We start from the raw sequence: 9,441 nt of genomic DNA on the forward strand, positions 1-9,441 counted from the left end.
CAAGCATTTGATCTATGAAAGGCATAGGAAAGTAATCTTTTCTAGTGCTAGAATTCAACTTCCTGTAATCGGTGCAAACACGCCAACTAGTCGTGGGCTTTGTGGGCAGAAGCTCATTGTTTTCATTCTTCATCACTGTGATTCCCACCTTCTTAGGTACCACTTGAATGGCACTCACCCATTTGCTATCAGAAATGGGATATATGATCCCCACATCTAACAATTTCAACACCTCATTCCTAACAACTTCCTTCATGTGTGGGTTGAGCCTTGTTTGTGGTTCACGGGTTGACTTTGCTCCTTCCTCCAAAAGAATCCTATGCATGCACATGGTAGGGCTTATTCCCTTGATATCTGCAATAGACCAACCAAAAACTGATTTGAACTCTTTTAACACCCTAATTAGTTTATCTTCTTCATTTGGGGTGAGATCAGAAGCTATGATAATTGGAAGAGTTTCAAATTCAGCTAGATATGCATATTTTAGATGTGGTGGAAGTGGTTTAAGTTCAAGTTTTGGTGCCTTAACAGTGGAAGGAGTTAGGTGTGACATTGATGATTCTAAAGGCTCTAAAAGAGGTGAAACATTCAAAGGATACAATGCTAATGCATCCAAGGCAGCTACTTCTTCCATGAGTGCATCTTCTTCATCAAACTCATCTTGAGATTGACTCAAAACAGTTTGTAATGGTTCATTCGATTGTGCCTGCAAGAACTTAGAGAATACAAGTGAATCAATGATAAGTCACATTTTGTATACATTTATATCTTCATTATTTGGTGTCTTTGTGATTGTTTTGGATTAAACTAGTTGCATTTTACATTACTTGGTGTTAGTGTGCAGTCTTTGTGAAATTGGATTAATGGGAAGACATATGAAGTAAAAACATTCCAGAGAAGATGTGAAGTGTTAAGAGATGCAATTCAGCCATGTTGGGTGATTCTAAACAAAGCAAAAACATGGAAGTCGGCTAAGTGGTTCCAACATCAAAACATGCATTCACATGCAAGTTCACAACTTTAGCCGTGCATTCCCTTGTCATCCCATCATTTTATGCACTTCTAGTACCAAATCAGATTCAACACCCAAACATGCATTCACATGCATGTTTGCAACTTTGTGCCGTGCAAACCACATCCATTCCATCTCCCTTTTTGCGCCAAAAACACCATTTCCATTACTTAATTCACTCAGCCATATTGACACCAACAAACACCATCATTCCATGCAGAAATCCACATGCTTGCAGCATCCCCTTTGTCCATGCCGTGTGTTCTTCCCCTTTCCAGATTTGTGCAAACAGTTTCAAGTGGTTCAATTCACCTTTGCAGAAATCCACATGTTCCTTGATTAAATATACCACATACCTGCAGATCTTGTCCATTTCTTGCATTCATTATTCCAGAAATCTGATCAACCCATCATTCCATGTGATTATACTTCATCCTTGTCTAGGCCGTGCATCTTGTTACCCTTTCCAGGCTGTCATTTCAGCTTTGCAGCCACTTCACATGCATGATTCAACTAAAATAGCCAAAGGCATGCATATTTCCTCAAGGGCTGTGCGTCCACCATCTCAGAAACACACTCATTACATCAACAATGCACTGCCATCTGAGTTTAAAAATCCCAGATCCAATCTGAATGTTGGGGACAGATTCATTCCTATTAAACTAAGCATACTTCACACATAAGAGGGTCCGCAAGTTTTCTTCTTCATTCAGGCCATTACACACTTAAACTCTCCCATTTCACTCCATTCTATGTCCATTTCGGTCCCAAGGGCAGAAACCATTCAAACATCACCAATCTAGTTCATCCGCACCACATTTGGAGAAGCAACACCAAGGGACTCTTCAAGGACTTCAACATCAGGGTTACTTCAAGGGTTCATTCTTATCAATTCTATGTTCATTCATGTTTTATATTTTTATGTCAAATCTTTTGTAAACATGAATTGTAACTAAGCTTCCTCTAAGGATTCGATGTAACCTTGCAAAGTTTGCCATGTAATTAAGTTAGAATGCTCAGTTTGTCCATCTATTTCTTGTTTCATTCTCTGATTTAATGGTGACTTAGTGTGTTGATTTTAATGTTTGATCATCATTTGAATTAATCACAAAGTTGTGTAGCCAAGATTAGAACACACATCATGCATAATCTTGGTAGATATGTGAATGAATGAAGGGATTGTTTAACACACATCCTGCCGAGTTAATCCCTTTAGTTTTATGAAAGTTTCTTGTGCATTGCATACTATAGATTATGAACCAAAGTTGCACATCACAATTAGGTTCATGATTAGAGACATTTGATCAAATCCACACATCATATGGTTGATCATGTTTAAGTGAAACAAACTCAAGAAATAGGTAGATGAATGAGTACAAACTAACTTAACAAACATGGATTTAATTGAGCAATGGTGAAATCGAATCCCTAGCTTCATTTCCATTGATACTATCCCAATATATTAGTTGTTGATTCATTTATTTGTGTTTACTTCATTTTCTTATACTTCCAAGTTACCACAACAAATCTGCCTAGTTTAGACTAGTTTGATTCAATAACAAATCTGCCTAGTTTAGACTAGTTTGTTTCATTTCTTAATATGCCTAGTTTGATTAGAGTGTTTCATATATTAGAGTGTTTCATTTCTTAATATGCCTAGTTTGATTAATTTGATTCATTTCTTAGAGTTCTAGCAAAACAAGTAATTACATAGGTCCAATTAGTCCCTGTGGATTCGACACCCTTGCTTGTGCCATTATACTAAATATATTCTAGCATTAGGAAGGAAATATACATCAACAATCAAGCACATCAATGGCATAACAATCAAGAGATGAAGAAGGATGAGAAAGAGATTCAAACACTTTGAATTGAACCGTCTCTCCTAACACTGTCATAGTGAGGAGTCCATTTTGCACATCAATGATGGTCTTGGCCGTGGCCATGAAAGGTCTCCCAAGCAATATAGGCAACTCTCGGTCAGGTATAGGGGCTTCTTCCATGTCCAACACTACAAAATCTGCAGGCAAGATTAGTTTATCAACTTGAACTAGGATATCTTCAACTATACCTCTTGGATATTTCACGGATCTGTCTGCAAGTTGTAATGAAATGGTGGTGGCTTTCAAATCTCCCAACCCTAGTTGAAGGTACACTGAATAAGGCATTAAGTTGATGCTAGCACCCAAATCAAGCATTGCCTTCTCTACTTTCTTGTCCCCTATGGTGATGTTGATAGAGAAACTTCCTGGATCCTTGAGCTTTGGTGGAAGTTTTCTTTGCAAAACTGCACTCACATTCTCAGACACCACTACCTTCTCATGTGGTCCATACTTCCGTTTGTAGCTGTTTAACTCCTTGAAGAACTTCCCATATGCCGGCATGTTCCTAATGACATCAAGCAAAGGTAAGTTAACATTCACTTTGCTTAGTATATCAAAAATTTCCTTGAATGACTTATCCTGCTTGCTCTTGGCAAGTCTTCCAGGGAATGGTATTGGTGGAGTGTATGGTTTCTCGGCCTTGTGAAGATTTGGTGCTTCAAATGAGGAAGTAGCATGGCTTGGTTCCTCATTTGGTTTCTCATTGTCTCATTGAGTAACACCTGCATTCACATGATCATATTCATCAGTAACTTCATTGCCAACTCTATTATCAATAACCTTACCACTTCTAAGTGTAGTGATTGCTTTGGCTTGCTCTTGGTTCCTTTGGAGTATCACGGGTTGGCTTGGAAACTTTCCAACTTCTCTTTGGTTCAAGGCATCTGCAATCTGCCCCAATTGTGTCTCCATTTTGGTTAGAGCCGCTGAATGTTGTTGGAGAGTGCTATTTGTGGAATGTTGGAATTGCAAGGTGTTTTGGGCTAACAACTTAACCGTATCTTCAAGGGTAGTGGCAGGTTTTGGTTGGAAATTTTGGAATTGATTGTTGTTCTTCCATGAAAGGTTGGGATGATCTCTCCAACTTGAGTTATATGTATTGGAATACACATCATTCCTTGGCCTTTGATTGTAAGAATTCATGAGGTTCACTTGTTCTTGAACATACTCGGGGTAAGCCTCCCTAGATGGACATTGGTGAGTAGGATGGCTTGGTATGTTGCAAATGGCACACACTTCATTTGCTTTTGGCACCATGTTGAGCACGGATTCAATCTTCCTTTCTAGGTTAGCTACCTACAACAAAAGCTCATGATTAGAACTTGTTTCATAGACTCCAACTTTCTTACCCCTTAAATCTTCTTTGTGTTGAGCATTAGACCCCAACATCTCATAAATGTTATATGACTCTTGAGCATTCTTTTTCTTCAATGCTCCACCTGCTGCATTATCAACAGTTGATTGACATGTTTGGGTTAGTCCATCATAGAAAATTTGCATTTGTAAGTGAAAAGGTAACCCATGGTGTGGACATTGCAACAAGAGGCCTTTAAAACGCTCCCAACACTCATTGAAAGGTTCTCCATCATCTTGTTTGAAGTTGAAGATTTGTCCCCTTAATGTGGCTGTCTTTTGAGTGGAAAAGAACTTCTCCAAGAACTTCTTAGCCACGGCATCCCATGTAGTGAGGGAACCTGGTGTTAGAGTCATCAACCAACTCTTGGCCCTATCTTTCAAGGTGTAAGGAAACACTCTCATCCTCAAATTTGCTTCACTTACTCCCTGCAAAGGTAAACCACTCACAACATTGTAAAACTCTTTAATATGAGCTAAAGGGTCTTCATTAGGTAAGCCATAAAATGAGGGAAACATATGGAAATGTGAAGATTTAAGATCATAGTTTCTAGCTTCTGTGGGCAGCAAGATGCATGAAGGTGAATTTGGTATGATTGGTTGAGCAAAGTGTTGATGTATATTTCCTTCCTAATGCTTGAATATATTTAGTATAATGGCACAAGCAAGGGTGTCGAATCCACAGGGACTAATTGGACCTATGTAACTACTTGTTTTGCTAGAACTCTAAGAAATGAATCAAACTACTCAAACTAGGCATATTAAGAAATGAATCAAACTAATCTAAATAGGCAGATTTGGACATGCATCAAACTAGACTAAATAGGCAGATTTGGACATGCATCAAACTAGTCTAAATAGGCAGATTTGTTGTTGTAACTTGAAAGTATAAAACAATGAAGTAAACACAAATAAATGAATCAACAACTAATACAATGAGATAGTTCCAATGGAAATGAAGCTAGGGATTCGATTTCACCATTGCTCAATTAAATCCATGTTTGTTAAGTTAGTTTGTACTCATTCATCTACCTATTTCTTGAGTTTGTTTCACTTGGACATGATCAACCATATGATGTGTGGATTTGATCAAATGTCTCTAATCATGAACCTAATTGTGATGTGCAACTTTGGTTCATAATCTAGAGTATGTAATGCACAAGAAACTTTCATAAAACCAAAGGGAATAACTTGGCAGGATGTTTGCTAAACATTCCCTTCATTCATTCACATATCTACCAAGATTATGCATGATGTGTGTTTTAATCTTGGCTACACAACTTTGTGATTAATTCAAATGATGATCAAACATTAAAATCAACACACTAAGTCACCATTAAATCAGAGAATGAAACAAGAAATAGATGGACAAACTGAGCATTCTAACTTAATTACATGGCAAACTTTGCAAGGTTACATCGAATCCCTAGAGGAAACTTAGTTACAATTCATGTTTACAAAAGATTTGACATAAAAATATAAAACATGAATGAACATAGAATTGATAAGAATGAACCCTTGAAGTAAAACTGATGTTGAAGTCCTTGAAGAGTCCCTTGGTGTTGCTTCTCCAAATGTGGTGCGGATGAAGGTAGAATGGCTTGGTTTGAATGGTTTCTGTCCTTGGGACAGAAATGGACCTAGAATGGAATGAAATGGGCAGAGAATGGAGGGGAAATGGAGTGGCTATCTGTGTGTATATGGACTGAATGAAGAATAAAACTTGCGGACCCTCTTATGTGTGTAGTATGCTTAGTTTAATAGGAATGAATCTTGTTGCCAACAATCAGATTGGATCTTCAATTTGTTTAACTCAGATGGCAGAGCATAAATCAGATGGAATGATGGGTTTCTGAGGTTTGGACGCATGGTATGGACAAGGTCTGCAAAGGTGTGGTTTGTTTAATCCAAATGCATGTGCCCTTGCTGCAACAATTGAGTGGAACCTGCAAAGGTGACTTGGACCACCAGAAAATGCTTTGTAAAAATCTGGAAAGGAGAAGGGATCACACGGCATGGACTAAGAATGATTGATTTTCTGGAATAATGGTTGAATAACAAAAGGGAAAGGTGCAAGCATGGGTTTTATTTAATTGAAGTGCATGTGTATTTCTGCAAAGATGAAGTGCAGAAATGTAATGGAATGCACGGAATGGATGTGGATCATGCATGTGAAGGTGTGGCTGAATGGATTAAGTAATGGAAATGGATGTTTTTGGCTCAAAAGGGAATTGGAATGGCATGGGATGCACGGACTGGATGTTAGCATGCATGTGACTGCATGTTTGATGTTTAGAAGTGCATAAAATGATGGGATTGCATGAGAACACACGGTCAAGGTTGTGACATGCATATGAATGCATGTTTTGGTGTTGGAACCACATAGTTGACTTCAATGATTTTGCCTTGTTTAGAATCACCCAATATGGCCGAATTGCATTTCTTAACACTTCACATCTTTTCTGGAATGTTTTTACTTCATTTGCCTTCCCATTGATCCAATTTCACTCTTGGCTGCACACTAACACCAAATAATGTAAAATGCAACTAGTTTAATCCAAAACAATCACAAAGACACCAAATAAGGAAAATATAAATGCATGCAAAATGTGACTTATCACAAAGTCCTCCAAAGCTCGAAGTTCATCTTGGTTGCCCGCCATCTCTTCTTCTCTTTCCCAATTAAATTGCTCAGATCCTTTACTTGTTGATCTAGGTGAATTCCCTTCTTCTTCTTCACGGATAATGGAGGAACTTGATGGCACAAAGTTGTCCAAAGTGTGGCCCTTTAACCGTTCAATTCTTTGGCCTAACTCAACAAGTCTATTTGACATATTGATAGGAGCATATTCATGCGACTTAAATGGCTTGTTCTCGTGCATTTACGTTATGTTTCTTTAGTTATTTTAGTACTTTAAGCTATTTTCGTGTGTTTGTAGGTCCAAAGGGCTAAAGGAGCAAAAAGATGCATTTTGGAGACTTTTGGAGCACTTTTGGGCTAAGGATGGATAGCTTATGCTTGGAGCCAAAGTGTTGGACGAAATTGAAGACCTAATTGAAGACCAAAGTGTTGGAACCTTGTTCCCTTTAGTTCTAGGACATTTAAACCTTTCCTTTAACCATTGCACATGCATTCCATCCTTTAAATCAGCCACATGCATCTCCCATCATCATTCCACTTTAACCCACATGCATTTCCACCCACATGCTCTCCCATTTCAGATTATTCCTTCATCATTGCACCCTCACATGTCCCTTTAATCATTCAAACATGCACTCCCTTTAATCACATGCATAAATCAGCCACATGCATCTCCCATCATCATTCCACTTTAACCCACATGCATTTCCACCCACATGCTCTCCCATTTCAGATTATTCCTTCATCATTGCACCCTCACATGTCCCTTTAATCATTCAAACATGCACTCCCTTTAATCACATGCATAAATCAGCCACATGCATCTCCCATCATCATTCCACTTTAACCCACATGCATTTCCACCCACATGCTCTCCCATTTCAGATTATTCCTTTCTCCACACCAAAACATGCAGCCACATTCCCTCCTAGCTGTCATGTTCCCCCCCATTTCGCCTATAAATAAGCATTCATTCCCACTCATTCTAATCTCATTCTTCCATACACATTTCAGTCACAAACACCAACCATTCCCTTGTGCCATGCTCTCTCCCTAATAATCCAAACACCACACCAGAAATCATCCCATTGCCGTGGCCTCCTCCTTCCATTTTCACCACTCCCCAAACCATTCACACCATCAAACTATCCATTAGACCTTGTGCTACAACGAAGAGGAAGATAAGAGGGCCTAAACGTTCATACAATTCAAGTTTGAGTTGTTGGAATGTTTAGGTGTTTCTTTGATTTCAATGTTTAATTTCAATACTCTTTGTTTTGTACGAATGAGGAATGGAAGAGAAGAGGGCCTAAACGTTCATACAATTCAAGTTTGAGTTGTTGGAATGTTTAGGTGTTTCTTTGATTCTCTTTGTTTTGTATCATGAGGAACTAAACCCCCCCTTGGCTAGGGGGGGATTCGAAATATATGTTTATGCTTGCGTTTTGATTTGATTACTTCTAATTGCATTTCATAAGTCGTGGATTCAATTTGTTTAACTGTTTGATTGATAACTTATTTATGTATGTTTATTGAGAGTGCACGCTTAATTTTCATGCATGAATATGACGCTAGAATATAAGTGAGTTTCACCTAATAGTTACGAACTTATATTCACAAGTAGTGGAGGTTGCTTATAAACAATCGCGTTAAACGAATTCTTGGCATAAGTTTCATGCAATCATAGTAACGAATGCCTCGTCAACACTTATAATTTTCATAGAGCGTAATGATTCTTGCTTGTATCTCTATTATGCAATCATGTAGGGGACTTGTGGGAAATGTTTTGGGTTGTCGTATGCAATCATCCAATTCAATAACGTTAGGAAGATTTGAAGGTTAATTTAAGCGGACCTAATTAACCCGGGGTGATGAGTTTCATAATTTATTGAAATGCAATTGGAAATCTTTTTATTATGCAAGTGTAACATGTGTGGAGATGAACCCCTTGGCTAGCATCCATTCATTCCATTTCATCAATTTCATATTTACATTCTGTCTAGTTTATTAACTTGTTTCGTTATTTCAATTTTCCTCCAAAACAAATCCCCCTTTAATTTGAAGTCTTAGATTAGTTAGAAAGTGTTTTGATTTGTGTTTCTAAGTATTTTGATTCAAGTTTTCATCCAATTTCGTCCAAATTAGTGTAGGTGCTCAAAACTGCCCAGAAAGTGGTTTTTAGGCAGTTTTGAGTCTTCTAGTTGCTGTTTTGGGTTTTAGGTTTGTTTAAGTGTTTTAACTTTTAGTTTTGCATTCTTTGAGTCTAGTTTAGTGTTAAAGTGTCTTAATTTGTGTTTTAAAGTGTTTTGAATCAACCTTTAATCTTAAATTCGTCCAAATTTGTGTTTAAGGTCAGAAACTGCCTAGTTAGTGTTTTTAGGCAGTTTTGAGTCTTTTGAACCTGTTTTGAGTCCTTTGAGTCTTTGTGAACGTTTTTAACTTTGTTTTTATGTTTTTGAGTCAATTTAGAGGTTTTAGCAAGCCCTCCTAATCCCCGGTCTAGAACGATCCCTACTTGCATCCTTACTACAATTTGACAACAAGAGGGTTAA

At 37.9% G+C, this 9,441-nt stretch overlaps 1 pseudogene; it reads left to right on the top strand.

The window, feature by feature from the left end:
* Positions 1-4,411: 4,411 nt before the first annotated feature.
* LOC125474070 lies at positions 4,412-4,522 on the top strand (annotated as a pseudogene).
* Positions 4,523-9,441: the final 4,919 nt, after the last annotated feature.

This window comes from the organism of the source record quoted next, unplaced genomic scaffold, assembly GCF_019419815.1.
Source record: "Pyrus x bretschneideri cultivar Hongxiangsu unplaced genomic scaffold, Pyrus_bretschneideri_v1 Contig118, whole genome shotgun sequence".
NCBI lineage: Eukaryota > Viridiplantae > Streptophyta > Magnoliopsida > Rosales > Rosaceae > Pyrus > Pyrus x bretschneideri.